Source organism: Peromyscus maniculatus, chromosome 8 (genome assembly GCF_049852395.1).
Source record: "Peromyscus maniculatus bairdii isolate BWxNUB_F1_BW_parent chromosome 8, HU_Pman_BW_mat_3.1, whole genome shotgun sequence".
Classification (NCBI taxonomy): domain Eukaryota; kingdom Metazoa; phylum Chordata; class Mammalia; order Rodentia; family Cricetidae; genus Peromyscus; species Peromyscus maniculatus.
The window spans coordinates 58,462,925-58,476,415 of NC_134859.1; the positions used below are offsets into that span (position 1 = coordinate 58,462,925).

Sequence of the window (13,491 nt, forward strand, 5' to 3'; positions counted from 1 at the left end):
TTTAGCCCTTATCATGTAAGCCAACATTAAAAAAAAAATGTTATAATATATACACATATAATCTGTTGCTTATATTCCTCAAAAAAAACAAAACAAAACAAAACAAAACCCTTCCTAATATAGTCCTCAAAGAAATATAGGGGGACCAGCAACCATGAAACAAAAAATGAAGGTCATGAAATAAAAACAGGACAAATAACAAACATAATTAAAAATCTACAGAATTGGGGTTGAGGATTTAGCTCAGTGGTAGAGCGCTTGCCTAGCAAGCACAAGGCCCTGGGTTCGGTCCTCAGCTCTAGAAAATTTTTTAAAAAATCTACAGAATTAAAATTATAGTGAAAAACAAAAACCTCAGGGCTGGAGAGATGGCTTAGTGGTTAGGAGCACTGGTTGCTCTTCCAAAGGCTTGAATTCAATTCCCAGCATCCACATGGCAGCTAAAAATTATCTATAATTGCAGCCCATGGGATCTGATGCCTTCTGGCATGCAGACATACATGCAGGCAGAGCACTCATACATTAAAAAAATACATAAATAAATAAAATAAAATAAAGGACAAATGCCAGCACCCGGCAGGCAAAGGCAAGAGGATCACTTTGAGGCCAGTCTTGGTCTACCTGGCAATTTCAGGGCAGATGATGGCATGCACAAGGCTCTGGGTTTGATTCCCTTTGCTGCAAAAAGGGAAAAAATGCCTCTCCTGTTTTACAATTCAGTGAAACTTTAGAACAGAAAGGAGTGTGTGTTGGGGGTGGGGGGTGGGGAGATTAAAATTATAGCGCCAGAGGCTGGGGTGGGGTAGGTAGATTATCTAAAGGCAAAAGACAAGACTCTAACATCTGAATCTTTATCAGCAATATTGGAAGAAACGAAAATAATATTTATAGAGCTAAAGGAAAATAAACTCCCACTTAGAGTTGTATACACAGCTGTATGCTCCAAGAGCAAATGACAAATTAAACACACTCTCAGTCGTCACTGAGACTCTAGAAGACTCCAGAAGGAAGCAACTGCAGAAATGCAGTGAGTGAGGACCTCCAGTGAAAAATATCCGCGAGGCTCAGTACCTGCCAGCTGCCTGATTTGGGGGTTAGTCTGCTGACACTAACAATGGCAGCTTGTGGGAGTTGGGAGGACAGTCAAGGTCCTTGCCCAGCAGAAGCTGCGGGAATCCTAACTCACATTGTCTCAGCATCACCTCTGATTTCAGCCAACATTCCTGGAGAGCATGCTTTCACTTTCTGCTCCAGGATTTCGGGTAAGGCCTCAGCTGACAGAGGGGTTTGACTACTCTAGCTGCCCCATGGAAAGGAATCCTGTAATATTTGTGGTTTCGTGGCTGGCTTACTTTACTTAAAATAATATTCCCAGTGTCCGCCCATGCTGCCTCAATGGACAGGATGTCTCTCCTATTTAAACCTGAGTGACCTGCCACACAGTTTATCTATTATCAATCAGTGGGTGCTTAGGTCACATCCAAGCCTTAGCTGTTGTCAAAGCACTGCTATGACTGTGGGTGTGCTTGAACATATTCACCAACCATTTACAGAACCCTTACTGTCTTTCTAGGGACTGTGGCAAGGCCTGGAAAAACATCAATAAGCAAGACAAACACCTTGGCTTTGAGGAGCTTGTATTCCAGTGCAGATAGGCCGTGTTCATGCAAGTCAGTATCCTCTGACTGCAGGTACCAGCTAGTGACATGCCAAGATGGGGTCAGGGTATGTAGTTCATAGTAATAGGAGAGATGAGACCTGCTTTATCCAGGGTGGTCTGAGCAGGGATGTCCATAGATGAGTTTAACTGGAAGAAAAAACATAAGGGATGAGAGGTTTATGGTTCATGCTTCCATGGGGTTTCAGTCCTCCATGGCTGTGTTCATGGCAGCAGGTACATAGGTAGAAGCATTACATCATAGTGGATCATGGTGAGCTATGACCTTCAAAGACCTGCCCTTATTAAGCTAATTCTGCCACACAGAACCCACCTTCTAATGGCTCCACAACCTCCCAAAACAGTACCATCAGCTGGGGAACAAGTGCTCAAAACAGGAGTCGGCTGGGGACATGTCACATTCAAATCATATGGCACAGGCCATTTTCCCACTTCCCAAGTGGTCTGTTTATGTTGCCTGGCCAGATATGTGCACAACAAAGACAAGGTTGCAGGCCGTCTCTACCACCTCTAGACCAAGTGAGAAGGAACGGTGTAGTTATCCAGTCCTCCCACTTCCCACCCCAGGTGGGGACAACGCATCTGGCAACCAATGAGGGTCTCAGCAGTTGTAACTCACACAGCCAGAATGAACGTGGCATCTGCTGCCTAGAAGGACTGTGGCTTTGTAAATGGGCTAGCCTTGTGTTTCTCCTTCCCCATCCACCCCATCGTTAGCCAGCACCCTAGACACCTCTCTCGTGACAGCCAGTCCCGCAGGTCCTTCTGGTCCTGCCCATGCTCTCGGCAGGACTTCCCAGCTTCTCCTCCACCCCTGGAGCGCTCCTCCTTCTCTCTCTCCCACACCTTCACAAAGGACAAGGACATCATGCCTTAAACTTCCTTCTATACAAGAGGAAATTATGGACTAGAGGTGACTGGGGGCTTAACGGGCAAGAGAAAAATCTTATTTGATGCTTACAAATTCATTATGCTGGTCTCTTGGTTCATATCTCAAAAACATATTGAATGACTTCCATGTCTGGTTTCTTCCAACTGAAAGAAATTAGACATCTAGAAAAATGCCTAACACTGAAGGAAAAAGTAAAGGAAGGAAATCTGAAGAAAATATACATGCCATGTTTTTAGACACTGAATAACAGGTAGCCCAGATCCCTGAGAAGAGAGGAATTAATTGTGGAGATCTTAGCTCATGGCCTCACAGCCTCAGGGAATGTTTGATCGCAATACAATGAGGAGGACCCCAAACTGAGCATGGAAGTCCCTCTGAGCTGTGGAGGAAAGACTGGAGATCTAAATGTAAAGCAATCTGTAAGAAAAAGTACTAAGAAAAAATAAGTGTCATTGAAAAAAGCTCCAGATGTCTACAGAAGAGTATCCCAGAGGGATGAACCAAGAATTGATACACTCATGTGTGAGAAGAAAATACCCAAGGCTAGGAAAAGGGCTGCCATAAAGTACTAGGCCAAACAATGTCTGGAATTCACACAAGACTAGAAATAGTCTAACGAAAAGCTCTTGTCACCCATCAATCACTAGATAGAGTCCTCAGAAAGATCACACATTAGTAGCAGAGTTAATTAACCTCAAAGTAAAGTCTCCCTACTATAATAAGCCTTCAAACGAAGTCTACATGAACCAAGATTATTCACAAGTGTTTTACTACATGCCAGAACAGAATCCAACACTCTACAAAGGAATATATCAAAATACAGCACTCAACAGCATACATTTTACAGCATCTAGTACCCACTTAAAAATCACCAGGTAGGCTGAGGATATAGCCCAGTTGGTACAGCACTTGCTTAGTACTCACAAAACTTTGCATTATGGTCTGGAGAGATGGAGAGCAACTAAGAGCACTGCTTGCTCTCACAGAGGACCCAGATTCAATTCCCAGCACCCACATGGCAGCTCACAACCATCTGTACCTCCAGTTCCAGGGGATCCAGTGCCTACATCTGGCCTCTGTAGGCATCAGGCACACACAAGGTGCACAGATATACATGCAGGCAAAGAGCACATGCCCATTAAATAAAATTTAAAGTGCTGCATTCATTCAATCCCCAATTCATCAACTGAGTGAAGGGACACATGTCTGTAATCCCAGGAAGTAGAGGCAGGAGGATTAGAAAGGCAGGATCATTCTTGGATACATTGCGAGTTTGATACCAGCCTGGGATAAAGGAGATCCTGTCTCAAAAAGGAAAGAAAGGAAAGAAAAAGAAAAGAACAACACATACAAGGAAGAAAAGGTTTACTCATTACCTGGAGAAAAATATAATTGCTGTGCTGAAGAGATGGCTGAGTAGTTAAGAGTGCTTCCTGCCCTTGCAGAGGGCCTGAGTTCAGATCCCCGGACCTACACTGGGTAACTCACAAACACCTGTAACTCTACTCCGGGAGATCTGACAGGCACCTATACACATGTGCATATACATATACAGACACACATAAATAAAATAAAATAAAACATGTTTTTAAAATTATATTCCAGGTCAACCAGAGCTACTACCAAGACATGTTTCATTAAACACACACACGCGCACACACACACACACACACACACACACACACTAAAAAAAAAAAAATTGGCTGTGAGTGACAGAGTCTGTTTCTGTACTCTGTCACATCCCATTGTTCTCTCTGTCTATGTACACATGGCAAACACACTGTATTGATTACTAAAATTTGGTAACGTCTCAAAATTGGATGGTTTTGATCTCACATATTTCTTTTTCCAAAAACACTTGGGACTGGGTTTTAGAATTTGCTTGCCAATGTTTAAGAAAGGCAGTCTACTCACATGAATTTTTATCAAGATGATGGGACCCAACTGACAATATTGAGTTTCAAGATCCATGAACATGGTATATCTCTCCACTCATTTAGGTATTTATTTTATACTGCTAGGAATTGACCCTGGGGCCTCATTCATGCTGGCCAGCACTCTGTTGCTAATATATATCCCTAACTCTAGCTCTATTTTTTTTATGTATCTCAATTAAAGACTTTATACTAATTGAAAGAAACCAGATACACACAAGCACACATTGTATGACCTCAAAACATGATTCATATAAACATATAGAAATAGAAATAAGATTGGCAGTTTTCAAATACTAATAGTAAGTGAGGAAAGGGCTATAAGAAACTTTGTGGAAATTGAAAATGAGTGTGGAGTTGATTGATGGTTATACAGGTGAACACTGGATTTTACATTATGAAAAGTATACTTCAGTAAATTTGCTTTAAAAAAAAAAAAAAAAACCCAGGTCAGGTGCGGCACACACTGTTAACCACAGTACTCAGGAGGCAGAGGCAAGCAGATCCCTGTGGGTTCGAGGACCAGCCTGGTTTACATACTAAGTTCCACCAGCTACATGGTGAGATCATCTGAAAAAAAACAAACCAAAATTCCAATGTGTAAAATACTTGTTAACTAATAATGGTTTTGAAAATAAAATAAATAATAAATAAATAAAATGAATAACGTTGCCCGATTGAACATTGGCACCCCTAAAATCTGTCAGGGGAGGAAATGTGATTGTATCCTACCAAACAAATCTGAGCCTTAGAGTCCCTTTAAAGGCTTCTCAAGAGCGCCACCTGGAGCCAAAGAAGGCCTCACCGGCAGCCTCTTACACCGGGAGAATCCTGATAACAAACACATGAAGGTTGGGGCTGGGGCGTCCTGGAAGAACTCACTGAAGCGACCACTAGATAGAGTCGTCTCCACACACACAAAAGCCCGAGAAGCCGCTGTGCCAGCTCATGGGCGGCTTGGGCTTTAGCTGCTCCTTCCTCCAGATTCAGCGCTGGGGAAACAAGAGCCACCAAGTAGGAAGTGAAGAGAACTCAAGAACAGATAAATAAATCCTCAGATAAATAAATAAACTCTCCCTCGTTCTCGCTCTCTCTCTCCTTCTCTCTTTCTTTTTGCTTGTTTTATTGTGGTAAATATACACAACACAAAACGTACTGTTCTAACCACACACCAGTTCTAGAGAGCCCAGGGCACTGCCGCCCTTGAGTTCTCCTTTTCATCCAGACATGTAATTCCCTTTCTGGTCCCTCACTCTTCCCATCTTCTCTTTACTTTCTGGATGGTGGCCCTGAAGTGCTTTCTCTAAAAGGTTGCCTGCTAGGAGGAGGTACTTCTCTTGGACGGGCAGGTCCACCGTCCACCCAAAACAAGCCTCACTGTGTGCCACTGCCACCTTGTGGTCAGTTTTCACGTGGGTTAGCTTCCCAACGTCTAGAAATTTCAACTCTCACCATGATAAGAGCAAGAATCATCCTTGTAGGCAGATCTTGTGGCTGTCAGGGAATAGAGGAGGCAGCCAATGGCCATCAAACAGCTACTTCTATGACACAGCAGGGCACACCTATAAACCCTCAGGAAGCTAAATCAAAGGGATCAAGGCCAACCTACGCTATCATAATGAGATCCTTCCTCAAAAGAATAAAGGTCTATTATGACTCAGTGGTAAAAACACACTGCTCTTTCAGAGGACCCTAGTTCAGTTCCTAGCACCTAGGATGGGTGGCTCATAACCACTCCAGGGTAATCTGACACCTCTGACCTCCTCAGGTACCCGCACTTACCTGTGCAATATACTCAGAGATACATACTCACATATACATAAAACAAAATAAGAAAAACTAATCTTAAATAAATAAATAGTTGGATAAGATGGCTCAGTGTATACCTGGAGACCTGAGTTCAACCCCCGGAATCCATGTACAAATGAAAGGAGAGACTGATCAGTGTTGTCTCTGACTTCTCCACACATGCTGGGATGTGCACCTCCTCACGTACATATGTGCATGCACACACAATAATAAATAAGTGTAAAAAGGAAAAGAAAAGGCAACTTGGGACCTTTAGAGAAGAGATAAAAGCAAGGTTGGGCCGGGCCCTGGTAGCACACGCCTTTAATTCCAGCACTCGGGAGGGAGAGGCAGGTGGATCTCTGTGAGTTCGAGGCCAGCCTGGTCTCCAAAGCGAGTTCCAGGAAAGGTGCAAAGCTACACAGAGAAACCCTGTCTCGAAAAAACAAAACAAAACAAAACAAAACAAAAAACAAAAAAAAAAAAAAACAAGGTTGGAAGTCAGGGGGTGGTGGCCTTTGATCCCAGCACTCAGAAGGCAGAGCCAGGCAGATCTCTGTGAGTTCCAGGCCAGCCTGGTCTACAGAGCGAGTTCCAGGACAGCCAGGGCCCCACAGAGAAACCATGTCTTGTCCTCCCCACAAAAAAAGCAAGGCAGGAGATGGTTCAGCTGTTAAGAGCACCAAGTTCAGTTCCCAGCACCCACATGGTAGTTCACAATCATCTGTATCTCCAGCTCCAGTGGATTCAATGCTATCTTTTAGACTTTTGGGGATAAACACACACAACACTAACATAATTCTTTTTATATAACTTTATAATTTTTTTGAGATTATCATATAATTATATCATTTCCCCCTTCCATCCCTGTAACCCCTTCCATGTACTCTCTATAAAATAAATCTTTAACAATGAACAAAGAACTAGGTACTGGGGCTGGAGAGATGGCTCAGTGGTTGAGAGCAGTGACTGCTCTTCCAGAGGACCCGGGTTCAATGTCCAGCACCCACATGGCAGTCTATGACTCCAGTTCCAGGCCTTCTGACACCCTCACACAGACATGCATGCAAGTGAAACAACAGAGAAAACAAAATAAATAAATAAATAAATAAATAAATAAATAAATAAATAAATAAATAAATAAGAACTCAGTACTATTGGGAGAGACTCATGGGTGGGGTGGGATCCATGCCTTCTGCTTTAGAAAGATGAAGAAGAGAAATTGACAGTTTGATGCTTTTTTTTTTTTTTGGTTTTTTTTTTTTTTTTGGTTTTTTGAGACAGGGTTTCTCTGTGTAGTTTTGCGCCTTTTCCTGGAACTCACTCAGTAGCCCAGGTGACCTCGAACTCACAGAGATCCGCCTGGCTCTGCCTCCGGAGTGCTGGGATTAAAGGCGTGCACCACCACCGCCCGGCCTAGTTTGATGCCTTCTTACTGGATTTGAACTTCAGTCCTGCCTGGGTCAAGCACATACCTTCTGGAAACCAGTAAGGCCAGGCCAGGACAATGTCTTTGCTGCCATCTTGAATTCTCAATGACCCCAGCCACGGCCAAATGTGCTGAGACACGACCACCACCTCCCATATGTGTGCATAATTGTGTGTGTGTGTGTGTGTGTGTGTGTGTGTGTGTGTGTGTGTGTGTGTGTGAAATTGTGAAAGCATGTTTTTTAATTGCTAGGTATGGTGGTTCCCATCTAGAATCCCAGCACTCAGAGTCCTGAGGCAGGAAGATTGCAAATCTCAGGCTGTTGTGGGCCACACAATGAGTTCCTTGCTACACACTGAGTCCCTATCTCAAAACAAAGGAAAACAAATTGCCACACATAAACACACTGCCTGGATACCCCCCCCCTTTTTTTTTTACAGACTTTTTTTTAACATTAAAAATAGGTTGTAATTCAAAAGTCTAGGGGTATTTGAAACTGGAAAATATTTTCTCTTTAGAAAATAGTATAAATGATAACATTTCCCAATAAGCAAGCCATTTTAAGCCAAATAATAGCTGAATTATACATATAAATATTGATTAGATTCTGGCATACAGAATAAACCTGTCTTCATCTGTTCAGAAAGCTATGTTTTTTTTTACTTGAGTTGTGTGAGTGAACTTCCTATCCATCTTCCCCTTCATTGTTTGATTTACAGTAGACATTTTTCTATAGGCTAACCCATAATCTAAAAAGATTTTAGCCTTCCCTCCTGAAAGTACGGCCAGCATTTTCTTTCATCAGCTTGATATAGTACAAATTCTCATCCTAATAGTGAAATGTTTCACTAAAGCTTGCCCAGTGATTGGGTAAAACCAAAACTTATTATAAGCCACAGTCATCCTAGGTAGCTTCCCTGGATCAGTGGGTTGTAGTCTAATTGTCCTTTGCTTTATATCTAGTATCCACTGATGAGTGAATACATACCATGTTTGTCCTTCTGAGTCTGGGTTACCTCACTCAGGATGATAATTTCTAGTTCCATCCATTTGCTTGCAAATTTCATGCTTTCATTGTTTTTCTCTGCTGAGTAGTACTCCATTGTGTATATATACCACATTTTCTTAATCCATACTTCAGTTGACCGGCATCTAGGTTCTTTCCAGGTTCTGGCTATTACAAATAATGCTGCGATGAATATAGTTGAGCATGTATCTTTGTGGTATGATTGAGCAATCCTTGGGTATATGCCCAAGAGTGGTATGGCTGGGTCTTGAGGTAGATCAATTCCCAATTTTCTGAGAAACCGCCATACTGATTTCCACAGTGGCTGTACAAGTTTGCACTCCCACCAACAGTGGAGGAGTGTTCTCCTTGCTCCGCATCCTCTCCAACATAGACTGTCATTGGTGTTTTTGATCATAGCCATTCTGACAGGTGTAAGGTGGTATCTCAGAGTTGTTTTGATTTGCATTTCTCTGATGACTAGAGATGTTGAGCATTTCCTTAAATGTCTTTCAGCCATTTGAGATTCTTTTTTGAAATCTCAAAAAATCTCTGTTTAGCTCTGTAACCCATTTTTAAATTGGATTGTTCGGTATTTTGATGTCTAGTTTCTTGAGTTCTTTGTATACTTTGGATATCAGCCCTCTGTCAGATGTGGGGTTGGTGAAGATCTTTTCCCATTCTGTTGGCTGTCTTTTTATCTTATTGACCATGTCTTTTGCCCTACAAAAGCTTCTCAGTTTAAAGAGGTCCCATTTATTAATTGTTGCTCTCAGTGTCTATGCTACTGGTGTTATATTTAGGAAGTGATCTCCTGTGCCAATGTGTTCAGAAGTACTTCCTACTTTCTCTTCTATCAAGTTCAGTGTAACTGGATTTATGTTGAGATCTTTGATCCACTTGGACTTGAGTTTTGTGCATGGTGACAAATATGGATCTATTTGCAATCTTTTACATGTTGACATCTAGTTATGCCAGCACCATTTGTTGAAGATACTTTCTTTTTTCCATTGTATAGTTTTGCCTTCTTTGTCAAAAATCAGGTGTTCATATGTGTGTGGATTAATGTCAGGGTCTTCAATTCGATTCCATTGGTCTGTATGTCGGTTTTTATGCCAGTACCAAGCTTTTTTTTTTTATTACTATAGCTCTATAGTAGAGCTTGAGGTCAGGGATGGTGATGCCTCCAGAGGTTGCTTTATTGTCCAGGATTCTTTTAGCTATCCTGGGTTTTTTGTTTTTCCATATGAAGTTGAGTATTGTTCTTTCCAAGTCTGTGAAGAATTGTGTTGGAATTTTGATAGGGATTGCATTGAATCTGTAGATTGCTTTTGGTAAGACTGCCATTTTTACTATGTTAATCTTACCTATTCATGAGCATGGGAGATCTTTCCATTTTCTGATATCTTCTTCAATTTCTTTCTTTAGAGACTTAAAGTTCTTATCATACAGGTCCTTCACTTGTTTAGTTAGTGTTAACCCAAGGTATTTTATATTATTTGCGGCTATTATAAAGGGTGATGCCTCTCTGATTTCTTTCTCAGCCCTTTTATCATTTGTTTATAGGAGGGCTACTGATTTTTTTGAGTTGATCTTGTATCCTGCCACTTTACTGAAGGAGTTTATCAGCTGTAGCTCTTCCCTGGTAGAATTTTGGGGGTCACTTATGTATATTATCATATTGTCTGCAAATAGTGAAAGTTTGACTTCTTCCTTTCCAATTTCTATCCCTTTGATCTCCTTTTTTTGTCTTATTGCTCTAGCTAGAACTTCAAGTACTATATTGAATAAATATGGGGAGAGTGGACAGTCTTGTCTTGTTCTTGATTTTAGTGGAATCACTTTGAGTTTCTCTCCGTTTAATTTGATGGTGGCTGCTGGCTTGCTGTAAATTGCCTTTATTGTGTTTAGGTATGTTCCTTGTATTCCTGATCTCTTGAAGACCTTTATCATGAAGGGGTGTTGGATTTTGTCAAAGGCCTTTTCAGCATCTAATGAAATGATCATGTGTTTTGTTTTTTTTTTCTTTCAGTTTGTTTATATGGTGTATTACATTGACAGACTTTCATATGTTGAAGCAACCTAGCACCTCTGGAATGAAGCCTACTTGATCATGGTGGATAATTGTTTTGATGTGTTCTTGGAATCTATTTGCCAATATTTTATTGAGTATTTTTGCATCAGTGCTCATGAGGGAGATTGGTCTGTAATTCTCTTTCTTTGTTGCATCTTTGTTTGGCTTGGGAATCAGAGTAACTGTAGCCTCATAGAAGGAGTTTGGTAATGTTCCTTCTGTTTCTATTGTGTGGAACAATTTGAAGAGTATTAGAATTAGCTCTTCTTTGAAGATCTGGTAGAATTCTGCACTGAAACCATCTGGTCCTGGATTTTTTTTGGTTGGAAAACTTTTAATGACTGTTTTTATTTCCTTAGGGGTTATTCAAATAGTCTATCTGGTCTTGATTTAACTTTGGTATGTGGTACCTATCCAGAAAATTATCCATTTCTTTTAGATTTTCCAACTTTGTGAAATACAGGTTTTTGAAATATGACCTGATGATTCTCTGGATTTCCTCGTTGTCTGTTGTTATGTCTCCCTTTTCATTTCTGATTTTGTATTTTTTTTTTTCGAGACAGGGTTTCTCTGTGTAGCTTTGCACCTTTTCCTGGAACTCACTTGGTAGTCCAGGCTGGCCTCGAACTCACAGAGATCCGCCTGGCTCTGCCTCCTGAGTGCTGGGATTAAAGGTGTGCGCCACTACCGCCCGGCCTCATTTCTGATTTTGTTAATTTGGATGCTCTCTCTCTCTCTCTCTCTCTCTCTCTCTCTCTCTCTCTCTCTCTCTCTCTCTCTCTGCCTTTTGGTTAATTTGGATAAGGGTTTGTCTATATTGTTGATTTTTTCAAAGAACCAAATCTTTGTTTCACTGATCCTTTGTATTGTTCTCTTTGTTTCTATTTCATTGATTTCAGCACTCAATTTGATTATTTCCTGGCATCTGTTCCTCCTGGGTGAGTTTGTTTCTTTTTGTTCTAGAGCTTTCAGGTGTGCTGTTAGTCACTAGTGTGAGATTTCTCCAACTTCTTTATGTGGGCATTTAGTGCTTTGAATTTTCCTCTTAGCACTGCTTTCATAGTGTCCCATAAGTTTGGGTATGTTGTGATTTTATCTTCATTGAATTCTAGGATGCCTTTAACTTCTTTCTTTATTTCTTCCTTGACTCATTGGTGATTCAGGTGGACATTATTCAGTTTCCATGAGATTGTAGGCTTTCTTTAGTTTTTGTTGTTGTTGAAATCTAACTTTAAGGCATGGTAGGTGGTCCGATAAAATACAGGAGGTTATTCCAATGTTTTTAAAAGATCGTTTTCATGTGTATGACTGTGTTGCCTGTATGTGCATATGTGCACTATGTGTATGCCTGAGCATAACATCTCAGGAGTTACATGTGATTGTGAGCCACCATGTGGGTGCTAGGAACTCAACTCATGTTCTCTACAAGAGCAGCAAGTGCTCTTAACTTCTGAGCCTACTGACAGGGTCTCTCTACATAGCCATGGCTCTCCTGGAACTCAGTATGTAGACCAGGCTGGCCTCAAAATGACAGATACCTGTCTGCCTCTGCCTCCTGAGTACTGGGATCAAAGGTGTGCACTGTCACAGTTGACTATTTGGGGAGTTTTTGTTTTTGTTTGTTTTTTTTAAGATTTATTTATTATGTATACAGTGTTCTGTCTCCATGTCTACCTACACACCAGAAGAGGGCACCAGATCTCATTAAAGGTGAGTTGTGAGCCACCATGTGGTTGCTGGGAATTGAACTCAGGACCTCTGGAAGAGCAACCAGTGCTCTTAAGCCCTGAGCCATCTCGCCTGCCCCTATTTGGGGAGTTTTGAGACAAGATCTTGCTATGTAGCCCAGACTGACCATGAGCTCACAACCTTCCTATTCCAACCTCCTGAGTGTTGGAATGACAGGCATGGATGAGAATATAGAAAGAAAAATAAATTTTTTCCAGAACTCAGGGCTTTGTGCATGTGAAACAGAACACCCTCTGCCTCATATTTATAACTCCAGCTTGTTTTTGTTTGTTTGTTTTTGTTTTGTTTTGTTTGAGACAATGTCTCAGACAGGCCAGGCTGACCTTGAACTCCTGATCCTCTTGCTTCCACCTCCTCAATGTATATACCTGTGCTACTATGCTTGGCTTCACAATCTTACTTTCTTTTTATTTTAATTATGTGTATATGTGAATTTGAGTATGTACATATGGGTTCAAGTGGGTGCACATATCTTCAGAGTCCCAAAGAGGAGAGAAGAGGGTGTTTGATCCCCTAGAACTAGAGTTACAGGTGGTTATGAGATGCCTGATGTGGTACTGGGAACTGAACTCAGGTTCTCTGCAAGAGCAGGATATGTTCTTGGCTGCTCTTAACCCCTGAGCCCCTTGTTTTGTTTCTTAAGACAGAGTCTCACTAAGCAACCAAGGCTAGCTTTGAGCTTATAATTCTTTCTCCGGGACCTCGTGAGTGCTCAGATTACAGGCATATGAGACTGTACCCAGCATCTTTTTTAAAAAGAAATTTTAAATGTCTATTAGTGTTTTGCCTGCATGTATGTATGAACACAACATGCCATGCATGCCTGGTGCCCTAGGAGGCCAAAAGAAGGCATCAGATTCTCTGGGAATGACGTTACAGACAGTTGTGAGTCACCATTTAGGTGCTGGGGATCAAATCCAGGTCATCTACAAGAGCAGCAA

General features: G+C 41.4%; 1 long non-coding RNA gene across 1 annotated transcript; it reads right to left on the minus strand.

Moving 5' to 3' along the window:
- Positions 1-1,620: 1,620 nt before the first annotated feature.
- LOC121831648 (uncharacterized) lies at positions 1,621-6,033 on the minus strand. The gene is made up of 2 exons (XR_006075161.2): positions 5,957-6,033; positions 1,621-1,807 (listed from the first exon to the last, which is right to left on the minus strand). It is a non-coding gene; the product is annotated as an uncharacterized LOC121831648 (long non-coding RNA).
- Positions 6,034-13,491: the final 7,458 nt, after the last annotated feature.